General features: G+C 44.5%; 1 protein-coding gene across 1 annotated transcript in view; it reads right to left on the reverse strand.

Annotated features, from left to right (window-relative positions):
• Nucleotides 1-14,501, reverse strand: part of ATP6V1E1 (ATPase H+ transporting V1 subunit E1) — a 451,663-nt gene that overhangs the window by 237,077 nt on the left and 200,085 nt on the right. The window lies entirely within an intron of this gene.

Raw genomic sequence — 14,501 nt, forward strand, 5'->3', positions numbered from 1 at the left:
GGAAAAAGGGTTTCAATTGAAGTTCCTATAAACACCTATTGCTGCAGAAATGATTTGTAGGAATTAAAGGGAGGCCAGCGAGATCAAAGTCAAGACAGAAGGGTTTGGGGTGTTTAGCCTGCAGTTGGAACCACTAAAAAAAAAGAAAATACTAGGAAAGAAAGAAAAAAAAAAGGAAAAAAAATGTGTACTTTTTAGATCGTCTTGGAGTGGCCTTTAACAGGGTAGATTCAGCTGCCCATGGGGTGGGTTGCATCCCCGGACACCATGGCATGTGTCTCCACTCCCTCCCACACCTGGTCCAGTCCTCCATTTTGTTTCGCATTGGGGATTTCACACACCTTTAACACTTCATAAAGTTTCCCCACCCCATACTCTACCACGTCTTCACTAGCACGCCCCACTCTCTGCACACAGCAAGTATGGTCCCTCTACAATCCCCCCCTTACCAATCCTCTACCGCCCCACCCACGGGCCTTCACATTCCTGCTCCTCGCAACGTCATGCTTCTGGGCTGCTGCAGGCAGGTTCTGGCACAGTATGCAGTCTTCTCTGGGTGGAATTTTCTGGGTGGTTGCTTTTAGAAGCGGCCCAGGAAATACATACAGAAGAAAAACAGAGCAGCTCAGCAGGTTCAGTTTCTTTTCTGAGAGTGCCATGAGACCTCATACACTTGCTCTTGTCCTAAATTGGAGTGGGCGACATCACAAATGGAGGGTTTCATGGACGAGTTAGGAGGGTTTTGGTCAGCAGTGTGTCCAGGGCATGATAGACGCAACTGGGTCTGCCGCAAGACCACCTAACTCTTGCAGACACAAAACTGTGGCCAAGCATTCAAGGCAGATTCACAAGAACAGACTAGGGTGGGCAAAGGCACAGTGCAACACCCAGAACATTCAACAAGCTAATGTTCTCAAAGCAAACAAGCAAAAATAATGTATCTGCCGTGCAGTTAAGTAAACTGCAATTAGGTTTTATAGGTGAGTACCTAAGAATCCGAGTTCTTGCAATGTCCTTGGTGACTGACTCAACAAGCCAGGTCTCTAGGGCCATTCGTCACCATCAGTCTGGTGGCCCAGCATCCTCCATCTCCCTCTACCCCCACTGCACGAGGCACATGGAGCAAAAGTTTGTTAGTGCACTTTTGGTGGACGTGAACACTTTTCTTTCTTTTTGTTTAAATGATGGGCACCCTCATGCCTCCTCATTCCCGCATATACACATGTATGTTTATGTGTATATGGAATTGGTCGATTTCAACCAAAAGTGCACAAAAACAATGCAGATTTTAAATAAGCCTACGAAAACATGTTATTTCTGAGAGTTTGTAATCTGGATTGTGGATTAGTGACCTTTCTCTTACTGCACTTGTACACTTGCTTTACTTTATTGGGTTAGCACTCATACTTGAAAGCTGTGTGTCAAGTTGGGCGAGGGACCGAGACGGAGGATAAAACTGACCAGACCAGTACCAGATGTGCACCCAGAAGGTGATGAGAGTTCTTCGCAGAATCAATCTGCCTCCGTCTCTCTCTTTGTGCAGTCTTACTAGAATGCCATATCGCAGAATACATCATAAGGGAGCAGCCCAGCCCGCAAACCGGAATATATAAACAAGTAGGGGGGCACTTGCCGATCAGCACCCAAACTTGGGAAAACAATGCATCCAGAAGAAGAGCACTAATAGGAGCCGTTACTTCGTTAACCAATCAATGTCCTCAAACAATCAGAAAATGATGGAAAGACTCACAAGAGCAATGCCAATCCCAGAAGAGAATACAAGTGCCCAGGAGGAAGAACTAATCCAAGTCAGCCTTAATCAATAGCCCACGGCTTATGGGTGTTAAAGGGGCTGGGAAAGTTCACTCTGTGTCTGAGACCCGGAGAAAGCAGACATGCCTGCCAATACTCCCTTGTTACAAGGTGAAACTGCTGGAGAGAGAAGACTGAAAGGGCTGCTGCCTGGAAGTAGGCAGTGAAAGCCTGGAGAGGCTGGAAGGAGTGGCAGAGAGCAGCTAAGCCCTAGAAGCCCTATAGGAGGAAGGCTGACAAGAGGGTACACCAGCCCCTCAAATCCTTATGGAGTTCAAAAAGTAGAGCCAAAGGTTTTCCACCAGCAATAGACCTAGGGAAAGACAGAAGCCCGTCGCAAGAGGGAAGGAGAATTTTGGCTCTCTGAAAAGGACAGTGAATGACTGGGACGGGGGAGAACAAATTGCTTACCCCTGGTAATGTTCCTTCAATTGGATGTTCCGCCCATGTATTCCTCATCTTTGATATCGCCTTCCAGCACCAGTTTCAGAAAATGTTTTTTCCCCAGTAGAGGGGGACGTGCATCCCCAACCACCTCTGTCCACCTCGAGTACAACGTCACTGTCTGTTTAGTTTATTTGTATAGCGCCGCCTGGCACTGGGGCATCCAGGCGCTTGAATTGATTACAACATAACAATATAATACAACATGGTCTGTAGGTGGACAATACAGAAAGTTTAGAACATTATCAGTTACAGGTAATGTACAAGGTATGGCAAACAAGGCTAAACTGTACATATAGCACACACTGCGCCCGTTACTTCAGTTCTAGTTTTTGCTCTCTTCAAAAGCACAGACATTTGCGAAGTCAAAAAGACCAGATGGTAAACGAGAGGAAGGTGTAATAAACAGAAATTCTACTGAGGGGCGATGAGTAACACATGCGAGGAACATCCAATCGAAAGAGTATTACTAGGGGGTAAGTAATTTGGTCTTGAAATGGATTGTGTCCTCCCACGTAATCCTCATCTTTGATACACTTCCAAAGCAGTATGATGTAGGAGGTGGGAACAAGAATCTGTCAGTAACGCTGTGTAAAACAGCCTTCCCAGAATGTGCCTCCTGTCGCGATGCAGAGTCCGGCCAATAACATTCTGGTATACATAGTACAATCCAGCAGGACAGGTTTTGCTTGGTCACAGCTAGTCCTGATATATGACCAGCGCAACCCACAAAAAGTTGGTTGTTTTGTCTCAGTTTAGCCAATCTGGAGATGTAAAAACTCAAAGCCCTCCTAGGATCAAGACGATGTAGCCCCTCTTCCTCCTTGGTGGGATGCAGTGGCGGGTAGTAAGTACAACCATTTGAGTTGGGTGAAATTCAGAAACCACCTTAGGTATAAAGGTAGGACGGATCCTCAAAACAACCTCCACCTTGTAAAATGTGGTCAAAGGAGGAGTACATGTAAGAGCCTGTAATTCACTGACTCTACCTGCCAATGTAATTTCTGTTAAGAAAACAGCTTTGAGGTTTAACATCCTTAGAGGACTTGAATGTAATGGCTCAAAAGGAACCCACACTGGTACAATGAAAGGGACTGGTGGGAACATATTACTAAGTCCCTTCAGAAATTGGACTACAATAGGGATCTTAAAATAGAATCACTGCTCTGGCGTGCGCTTAAAAATAGAAAGCGCTGCTAGATAGCCTTTTACAGAAGCAATCTGAAGTCCCTGATGGTCCAAATCATACAAAAAAGACAGCACCGCATTTGTAGCTCTGCACCAGCTGCAAAATGTATTCCAACGGCAGCAGTACAGAGACTTTGTTGCTGGTCTTCTAGCCAAAAACAAACTTCCATTACATCATCCTGAAGGTCCCAATCCTTGTATATCAGCCTTTCAATAACCAGGCGTGAAGGTTGAGCGTCCTAATCACTGGATGGAGAATGAGATCTCACTCTTGCGAGAGTAGCTCCTCACTTTGGAGAAAAACTAAATGGAAGGCAGATGGATATGTCCAGAAGGTTCGGGATCACATCCTCCTGGCCTAATCCGGAGCAATCGGGATCATGGTTTTCCCAAACTTCATCAGCCTCCTGATGATGCGAGGAATGACGGGGACTTGAGTAAACGCATACAGGAGTAGAAACTCCCAGTCCACTACGAACGTGTCTCCCAGAGCTCCTCTGAGGAAATTTACTGAAGCAGAACAGGTCGCCCTTTCTGTTGACACTGGATGCGAACAGATCCACTTCAGGGGTTCTCCAAAGGTCAAACATCTCTTGAAGGACTTCCTGAGCCATTTCCCACTGGGAGACTCAGAGTGTACGCTGCCGTGTTCTCCTCTCCGGCAACCCTCTCCAGTAAGGTGAATGGCTGTGAGAGAGATTCCTTCTTGCAGTACCCAAAACCAGAGCTGCGTTGCCTCTCTACGCAGTTGTAGTGACCCTCCACCTCCTTTTGTTGAGGTAGTACATGGCCACTTTGTGGTCTGTCATCATCAGGACATTCTTCCCCCGTACAGAAGGCAGAAAGGCAATCAGTGTTAGTCCGATTGCCCTCAGCTCCAAAAGGTTGATATGTAGTTTGGACTCCGATGGAGACCTGACAATCGGCGATCGTTGGCGTGGGCTCCCCAAACAGCCAGGGAAGCATCTGTAACTACCATTATCTCAGGTCATGGTTGCCAGAAAGTTTCCCCCTTTAGTACGTTCTCCTTGCAGGCCCACCACAGGAGATCCTGCACGACCTTGCTCGGGACCTGAAGTAGGTCGGTCATTCTGCTGTAGAACTGAGACCACTGGGAGCTGATTGCCCACTGGAGAGACCTTCTATTCAGACGAGCCTATTGCACTAGGAAAATGCTAGATGCCATGAGGACGACCAACCTCAAAATATACTAAAGGCTGACTATCTGTCGAACGTGTGGAGCCCTCACCTTCGGGTGACTTTCCCTGAGGAAGCATCCAAGATCGGTCCAATGAATTGAAGTTTTTGAGAAGGTATCATGTGGGACCTGTTCGGGGGAACGTGCCCTGATCAGTCAACCTTCTAGGTAGGGGTAGATGCAAATTACTCCCCTCTTTAGATTTGCTGCCACTACCGCCATCAACTTGGTGAAAACCCTCAGGTGGAACCGAGCCCGAATGGCAGAACCCGAAACTGAAAGGGAGAACTGCCAATGGCAAACCTCAGGTACTTCTTGTGCTTGTGATGAATAGACACATACAAGTAAGCATCTTGAAGGTCCAATGATACCATCCAATCCTGGAGCTAGAGGGCCTGAAAGATCTGCGAAAGAGTAACCATTTTCAACTTGTCCTTCCTGAAGAACTTGTTCAAGTATCTCAAATCTAAAATGGGTCTCAATTCTCTGTCTTTCTTGGGGGATCAACAAGTATGGGGAGTACCACCCCCGGTTCCTTTCTGCTATAGCTACCGGCTCTATGGCACCTTTCTCCAGCAGGATGGAAACTTCCAGCAGCAGGAACAGATGGGAACCTTGAGGGAGTGGCTCGCTGGTGGATGATCTGGAGGCCTTTTTAAGCGAGACAAGCAGTAACCATGAGCTACTGTTAGCAAGGCCCAAGCATCAGAGGTAATGCCCCCCATTCTTCCAAATGATGAGGGATCCTGCCCCCCACACCAGTCCTGGGGACTAAGGCCTCAGATAGGTTTTAGGGTAACTGTGGTGGCAGCTAATGGCAAGAACTTTGCCGCTTATGCGGTCTTTACATCACGACCTTGTCCACCTCAGGGAAATCTTAACTGTTCCCTTTGGATGGCCTGACTCATTGCCCTTCAGAAAGATGTACAATATCGAAAGGGGGTGGGGGGCTCCGCTTTTGTGGTTGCCTTATTGCTGCGCCATGCAATTTTGCTGCTGCTTTGGATGACTGAGGTTTTTCCAAATGTAAACACGATTTGCTTCCGAACAGATGGGAACCGTCGAAAAGGCATGTTCAATAATCTGGAATGAACATCAGTTGCAAAGTCAGGCTTACACAGCCATGCAAACATGCGTGAAACAGTACTAGCAGCCATAGCGCTGTTAACACTGTCGTCAGAATCAAGGCCAGACTGCAGAGACTTGCAAAGGGCCTCCTTACCATCCTTAATAATATTTAGTACACCATCCCTTTTCTCACCTTCTGGGATTTGTTCCGCCACCATAACTATAACATCCCATAAAGTGAATGTAAATTTGGCAATTTCAAAAGTATAAATCGATAGACTTTAGCGCCATGCTACTGGCAGAGAAAACACTCTTGGCCAGCGTATCAAATTTTTTGTCATCCCTGTCAGGCGGAATAGTCGGATAGGCGGCAGCCCTTGAAGAAGCAACAGCCTGCAGTACCAGACTTTCATGAGTTTGATGCTTGGACAAAAAGTCCAGATCCACACTGCATGCCTTGCATTTCCTAGTGAGGTTCTTACTCACTGCAGGGTTGCTTTCTGGGGCTTCCCAATTAGCCATTAACTTGCTCTTTAAAGCAGTGTGAAAAGGTAAGATAGGGCTTTTTTGCAGACCTTCATCTGGAATACCAGTAAGGTCATCTGGCTGATAAACAGTGGCAGGCCTTCCCCTCCTAGATACTCAGTCACTCTATTAATAAGTGACCTGTAAGAGTCCTCTGCATGATAAGTAGGGTCAGATGAGAGATCGAAGGTTTTGAGTCTGGGTACTAGGCCGCGCAAGCTGAAACCTTGACTGATGCCTTCTTTGCCTTAAAAGGTTATGGGTTCATGGGCCTTCTGCTCTTTGGATAGGGGCAGGAGAAGCCACCTTCTCAAAAAGCTTTAACATCTGAAGGCGAAAATCCTCCCACTCGGCCTTAGAGGCAGACTTACCTGGGCAAGATACTTTGCGTTAGGGAGAAGAGTTGGCAAACGTTGAACTAGACCTACAACGCATTCTATTGGACTTCTTACGAGAAGCTGAGGATGATGAGCGGAGTGGAGCGTTTCTGCGGTGGCGAACACCCCTCACATCAGAAGATCTCTTCTTCAAAGGAGTTGTCGATGGGGATTTAGCTAAGGGCCTACCCGAAGCAAGTTTCCCCTTCTCCTTTAGCGCATTCCCCATCATGGACTGACAGAACCGCAGTCTTCAGTATTGAGCTCGAGCCGGAGACACCAGAGACAAATATAGTGAGGGTCAGTGATGGACATCCTGACCCCACAGGCTCTGCATTTCTTGAACCCAGTTTTTTGGAGTCAACATTTTTTTAATAATAACGATTGAAACGACAATCCAATGAACTGGTCCGAATGCAAACTGTACAGCGGAAAAATGGAACTGAAGTAGCGCGCGCAATGCGTGCCATTTATACAGACGGTGACATTGTACTCGAGGTGGACGCAGGCCATTGAGGGGCACGAGTCGGCGATGACGCGTGGTGCCTTCTACTGGGAGAAATAAAATTCCGAAGCAGCTGGCGCTAGAAGGAGATATTAAAGATGAGGAATACATTTGAGGACACAATCCATTCGAAATACTATTTAAAGCCAAAGACCTGGAGGGACCCGAAATGGAGCAGAGGGACTAGTTAGGAAGTCTGACCAGTTGTAAACCCTGAGGAAATCAAGATAGTAGTCTGTTATGTTGCATTAGTATAGAGATAGACTTGGAAGTGAAGGTTTGTGAACGGTTTGCTTTTGGTCAATCATTGGAACTTTCATGTGATCATACGGCAGCTAAGAGGCTAAAACCTCATTAAGATAAAGATTGAGACTTCACTCTTAACCATATTATTTGGAAGTTTTTGTGGTCTACATTGTTCCTGGAGGTGTTTGTTTGTTTGTTTTATTACTTGTATTGCGCACCAGACCCGTAGGTATCAGGGCGCATTGCATAAGATTACTCACAGCTTAGTTACACAGAAACATTTACACTTACATAATGCAATTTAGATACACACAGGCACATTATAAACATACAGGATATATACACACCGGCACATTATATACATACAGGATATATACATACATTTGAAGACTAAGAGCAGAGAGCAGGTACAGGAGGTTATGGGAGACAGTCAGTAATAAGACTAGTAACTAGAATATTCACAGGATGGTAGGCCATTTAGTCTGGGGTGTCATAGGCCGACCTAGAGGTCAGCGTCTTTAAGCCAAATTAATATGTTCCGACTGAAGTTTTGGTATGAATGATCTACTCTTAGTGGGCAGGGTAGCGAGTAACACAATTGGGCTGCCTTGACCTGGAAACTGCTACCTTCTTCTCTAGATAACTTAATTTAGGGACCAAAGAGGCAATTCGTATTGGATAGTCTAGTTCTTGTCGCAGGTTTCCTATTAATTCTATTTTACAGGTAACGGGGTGCCGCATTGTTCAGGCATTTATGTGTGAGGGAGGCAACTTTTAGTTTAATTTTATCATGTGTGGAAAGCCAATTGTTAGCTCTTCTCGTCTCGGGGATGTGTTCTCTCCTAGCAATTCCAAGTGCTGCTCTAAGAGCATTGTTTTGCAAGAATTGGATTTTCTTAGTTTGTTTGCTAGCCCCTATGTACAAGGTGTTGCAGTAGTCAAGCTTTGACAAGGTAAGTGCTCTGGCAAGGGTGATACAACTAGTATTAGACAGGAAAGCTTTGCCTGCTCTAATCAGTTTGCAGGTATATGCCGTGGCCGAGGCCATTGCGTTAACCTGTTTGTTGAAGGAGAGAGTAGAATCCAGGTAGAAGTCCAGGGTTTTTATCTCCTTAGCCACTGTAATAATATTATGGTCTATGTTGAAGGCCGAATATTTGGGACTGTTTTTTTTAGGGTCGATGGCGTACCCAGGATGATCGCTGTCTTAAGTATCAATATGTACTCATTGATACAAAACTTCAAAGCTGTAACATCCACATTAAAATCAAAACACAAATGCACTGAAAAATATACAAAAATCAAATGTATCAACTTGTTTTGACGGCACACCCATTCCCTTTTAGGGTCACAAAACGACCATTATAAATGATCAATGGCAACTGCATGAAAGCAGGTTTTGAAGAGCATGTTCAAAAAATATTTTTTTAATGATTTGCATAGTCAACGGGACATCTTCATTTATATTCTTTTGTTAAAACCAAGCTTCTCATGATCAATTTGCTTTAGGTAAGCACACACTGACCTAAAGATAAATGGAGAGCAGTTAATCATATGTGCCACATCGCATACCCCCTAATTGCCCAGCAATTAACTAGTACCCTAACCGCTTTCTTCAATTCTTTATTTACCTAACATATTTAGATAGCTAATTCTGGCCATGTAGTTTCTCCTAATGCATGCTCCACAGATCTAATATTCATCTGTTTAGTGCATTATTCAAATACTCGGCAAAGATATGCATCAATATGTGAGTTGCTATCCACCCTTACTCCTTAAATTATTTTACTCCTACCATGAGAAACCTTATATTCTCACCACTTCTTACACTGCATATAGTGGGACAAAATAGTAAACAATCCGCCTAAACACCTGATGTAAAACACTATTAAGAAGCATTTATCAAATTGAATGTCAAAAGAAATTGCTGGATGCATAGACATTTTTAAATAACTGCTTTAAGGACAGTATTCCATCTTTACCTTGCCATTGAGTCACTGAGGTATGAGTAAGGATGATGCTCTCTCAGTTCATGTCTTTGCATTGAGTGTTTTAGCACCCAGCAGATCGCAAATAGATCAGTCCTTAAATTACAAAGTCAAAGGTTAAGTTAACTTAAGGTTAACTTAAGTTTTGGACATTTATGTTTTATCACAAGGCAGCCATTGGGAGCACAAAGGGAACACCATTTAGTTCAACGCATCCTGGCAGTCTTATTTAGCAGTCCTTTAGTTGATGGCTTTGGAACCAAAGCTCCCTTCAAGCATTTCTCCATCTTACAGAATGGATTTCCTCAATTCATCTTTGGGATCTTGAATTTACTCAGGCTTCAAGGGCCAACTCTTCCTCCAGGAGCTCTTCACTCCCATGCCCAGTCTTGCAGTCTCTAGTCTCACTCAGGCGGAACATTTCCAGCTTTCTCCACTGCTTGCTTCTTCCGTGTTGGTTTGGAGATGGGCGTCCCCTGCATTCTTCCAATGCTCTGCTCTTAACAGGACCTGCTTGTGCTAGTCTCTCCACTGTACCAGAACACTGGCTTCTGCTGACTGTTGTGAGAAACCCGACGGTTTCCCATTAAACAAACTGAGCGAGCTCCCCTCAGCACAGCAACCTCAAATGTTGAAATTGGCCCCAATTCTTTTGATGGGGAAATTAGGACAAAGAGAGGTATGACCAGAGAGTGCAAATAGAAAAATTAAAAAAAAAATGTAAAAAAAAATCAGTCAGTGACCAGTCTCAGGAAATTCAACCTGAACCAGTGTCTAAAAAGTCAGGGAATGTATCAGACACCTACACGGATAAGCAGAAGGAAGGCCAAAAGTCAAATTAAGTGTATATGGGACTGAACTGGTGGACGATATGCCTAGAAGTCAAGAACCAATGCCACACATTGAGGAAATTGCTCCATATGCCGTTCTAAGACTCTGGCTAAAATGTAAAAAGCCTATTACAAATTTCAAATCCCTGAATAGAGGGACAATTTTGGCATATTTGAAGAAAATCCCAGACTTGTATTTGTTTTCATCAGATCTTGAATATGTAAAGGTTCCACACCCTCAAACACCCTTGATGGCAGAGGTTGGGTTTAAATCTAAAGTGGGGGCTAAGGCAATTTTGACAGCCACAAGGTCTCTGCAGTTACAGGGTCTGGAGGTTTACACTGCACCACCACAACCAGACTTGATTGAAAGAAAGGGTTCTCACGATCTGGGTGGGGGCACTAATACAAACAAGGGCCCTAATACCACAGGAAACCCAGAAGTGGAGACCAAGATTGGGTGTTTGGCGGATCAGGCCGAACCACAAAAAAAGGTTTGGTCAATGCTATCTGAGATTCTAACCCAGGTCTTTCAAAGGTTAGGCATGGGTCAGGAGACTCTCTAGATGGGGAAAGCTGAGATTTGTGAGTTGCAACACACAGGGTTCTAGTTCCTTCAAAACCCTGTCAATGAGGGAAGAGATTCTTGGGGGAAATGATCTGGTGTTTTTTCAGGAAACGTGGTTAGTAAATCCACTCCAACTAGAAGGGCTTAACATTTTACATCAGCGTGCCACCACCCCGGGGAGGGGTAGACCGTCAGGATGTATGATGATAGTCTGTAAAACCGCTTTAATAAGGGAGGCTGAATTAGTCCCTAGTCGACATGAGGGGATTCAAGCGGCAATGCTGACTAAGATCCGATGAGGGTTTAAAAAAATGGATCGCCATAAATCTTAACTGGAACCTCGCCTATACACACCTCAAAATCTTTATGGAGTCACTGGCTGATCTTTTGACTCAAGTAAATCTGGATCACCCAGGGACACTGGTTTTAGCAGCTGGAGACCTAAACTCGCAATGTGTTACCACCCTGGCAAGGGAAGATGGGTCGAAAACCAAAAATGCTACTGCAAAGGGTAGAAGGTGGGTATCCTTTATCTTAGAATGGAACATGAGGTTCCATAGAAGAGGCTCTCGCCCTGCAGTGACGTGTAGTCGGGGGCGGGGCGGTGGGGAGGGAGTATAACCTCTGCCATATATTACATCTTCCCATCTCCCTTATTACTGGAGGTGTACACACTTTGAAATAAAGGACGGTGGATCAAGTGATCATAGACGTCTTGAGGCAGTAGTATACTGGCAGCTTAGTAAGAAAATAGACTTTCTACGTCAACACTTAGCCAGTCACCAACTTAAAACAAAGATGTGGTCCCCTGTCCTTTCATAATTTTCTGTTGTCTATAGATCTCCTGTTTAGCATGAGACAACATAGGCAGACACTGCATTCACATATGTTTGATAAAGCAACCTGGGCCAAAAAAGAGAAATGCGCAACATCATAAGATCTATAAGGGGGGGAAAACTTTAGATAACGAACAACTAACTAAAAGAGTTAACACTATTAAGAGCGACTACAAAAATTGGTCAAGGCAACATAAAATCAATGGCCTGCAAAAAGACAGAGATGATGCTCAAGGCCCTATGTGATAACACCTCATGCAATCTTTGGGCTATTAACTCAGCTGAGAAGTCACAAATAATCAAACAAACAGTCTCAGAAACTCATTGGCTAAAACATCTGTTCCTTCAATATAAACAGCCAAGAGAGACATTAAGCTATAAGATCTCAGATATCCCTTGGTCTTTGGATTTCTCAGAGTGATGTGGCAGATCTGATAAAAATAGTCATCATCCTTCCGAGCGGCGGGACCAAATGGGCTAACCCAACAAGTTCTAAAAAGGTAACGTCAACCTGTGGGCAGGGGTATTAATGCAGCTGTTCAATGGAATGTTGGAGAAAAGATCACACCCCCCCGCGTCTTGGAAGGCATCCATTATTATTCCCATTTACAAGAGGGGGGGGCCGAACGGTTCCAACAAACTATCGACCAATCACCCTCTTATATGTGGAAAGTAAACTTTTTGCTAGCCTCATGTTGAGGGAGTTAGCAGTCTGTGCAAAGCAAAATAATATCTTGTCAAAACATCAGATCCGATTTCGTAAAGGCCTTTCCACATCATTAAATGGTATAATTCTGGCTAACCCAAGTGAAAAATCTGGTATCAAGGGGGAACCAGTGTTATATGGTGCATGGATGGATCTTGCCAGCACATTTGATTTGGTTAATCAAGACCGTTTATGGTCAAAACTCGAAAGTTGGGGAGAACCAAAATCGCTCCCATCTATGTTGGCCTCTCTTCATGTAGATATACAGTAAGAATAAGACTTAACCTTGAGGGCTCACTCAGGAGGATCTACGTGATTCGACCGTGGCTGATTTTACCACGGCCGAAAAGTTTGCATGTGAAATGTACAAACCACAAATGGTTTGTACATTTCCCATGCGAACACACGTACAAAACCCCTACATACCCACACCCCCACCCACAACACACCCACCACCCACACCCTCAACACATCCCCCACCCACACCCCCAACATAAACAAACCTTACTTACCTTCTCTTCACGCTGTCTCCCTGCGGTGCCAGTTCCCCTTCACATGCGTGATCGGGAACTGCCACCGCAGGGTCCTTTTCTTTTTTCTAACTGGGGCTGCAGGGGTTTCCCCTGCAGCCCCCGCTCACTATACCGTAAAGTATAATGAGTGAGGTGTTACAGGGGACACCCCTGCAGTCTTTTTTTTTTTATATATACCTACCTACAATGCTACCACCAAAGGTTTGAACTTTTGCTGATCGGACCTTTGGTAGTAGCATTTTTCAGGCTTTTTGTGCGGTCGGACCTTTTGTTTTCGATCCGATCGTACAATTTCGATCACTTGTGTCTGTCTTTACTGTTTCCACCATAAGTCCTTTACACTGTACAGCAAACATGGCCTGGTGTCCATTACTGTATCTGCATTCTTCTGCACTCAACACCCCAGCTTCTCTGTACCATCACTGTCTCTCCACAAGATTTCTCCAACTACCTGCTGGTCTCTGCTTATTGTGTTCTGGCCCCAGACTAACCTCATCAAACTCACAATCTCACCTTGCTTTCTGGCTCCTCGCTCTCCAACACAACACCTTTTTATGAACCATCTTCTCTTTCATTGACCAGTGGTTCTGCTCACAGCATCAGGTGCCCATTGCCATTAAAAAAGTACTTGCTGCTTCATCACACAGGCTAAGAACTAAAGTAAAATATTAGCAATACTGCAGGTTGATGAGGTGCTCTAAACAAAAAGGTGCAAAGAGTTCAGCAGTCTACTAGCAAAAGGGCTTTCATCTCTATAACATTTGAAGTAATGAACATGGGAATATATCCCAAAAGTAAAGATTTTCAATACTAATCTGGGTCCTGTTATTTGAATTAATCAAAGGTTAGGAGACAAAATCGACCTTTTTCACCTTGAAGCTCAACAGCATTTACTAACCTAATTTGTCTAGGGCAGAGTTATTACCATGGAAGCTTTGTATTTTCCAAAGGGCACTCCTTGCATCCTTATGGGTAATGTTGTTCTTCAACTATTTTTCATGACACTTCGCAGAAATTCATAAGTAGTTAACTGGAATCTTAATGAACACATCCTGGTGACCATTTTAGACATTCAAGGAAACAGGACTACTTAAGTAGAAAGGCCTTGGTCTCCTTCTTGAGTTAAACGAAAAAAGCTGATAGCCTGTACGCCCCATGGTTAAGACCATCTGGCATTCTTTCTTCAGTGCGCAAGGGCCCAACAGTACCAACACCGTTCTAAAAGCATATCAAAAGGTATACACTTTGATCCCCAAAATCACCCATTCAAATTCCTCATTGCGCCATTCATTCAAGTATCCAAACGTGGGTTCTCTTACGGGTATCCCAAAAACATCACGGATACAAATTGGAGCTTTCTAAAACCTTCATGCTGGTGCTTCCATCATGCAGCTTTATTTTGTTCACTCTAGAGTTAGCTCACTTCTGCTTTCATGTAAGTGACTAATGGACTAGGCAGCTCTTAACTCATTTACTTTGTGCACAGCATACCATATCCAACCTGGATTACCAGGGTACGTTATCGGAACCAATAGCAAACTCTACAACAAAATCTTTTCCAAGATTCTCACAACCTTGTGCTGCCTTAAGTTCGAATTTCTGAGGCACCAGCTGAAGAGCTTGGACAATCTAGGTCTGCCATGTAGGCTTTTAACCGGTGTCTTTCAAGTTCCAGGT

The sequence above is a fragment of the Ambystoma mexicanum genome, chromosome 12 (assembly GCF_040938575.1).
Source record: "Ambystoma mexicanum isolate Mex_15411 chromosome 12, UKY_AmexF1_1, whole genome shotgun sequence".
In the NCBI taxonomy this organism is placed as follows: domain Eukaryota; kingdom Metazoa; phylum Chordata; class Amphibia; order Caudata; family Ambystomatidae; genus Ambystoma; species Ambystoma mexicanum.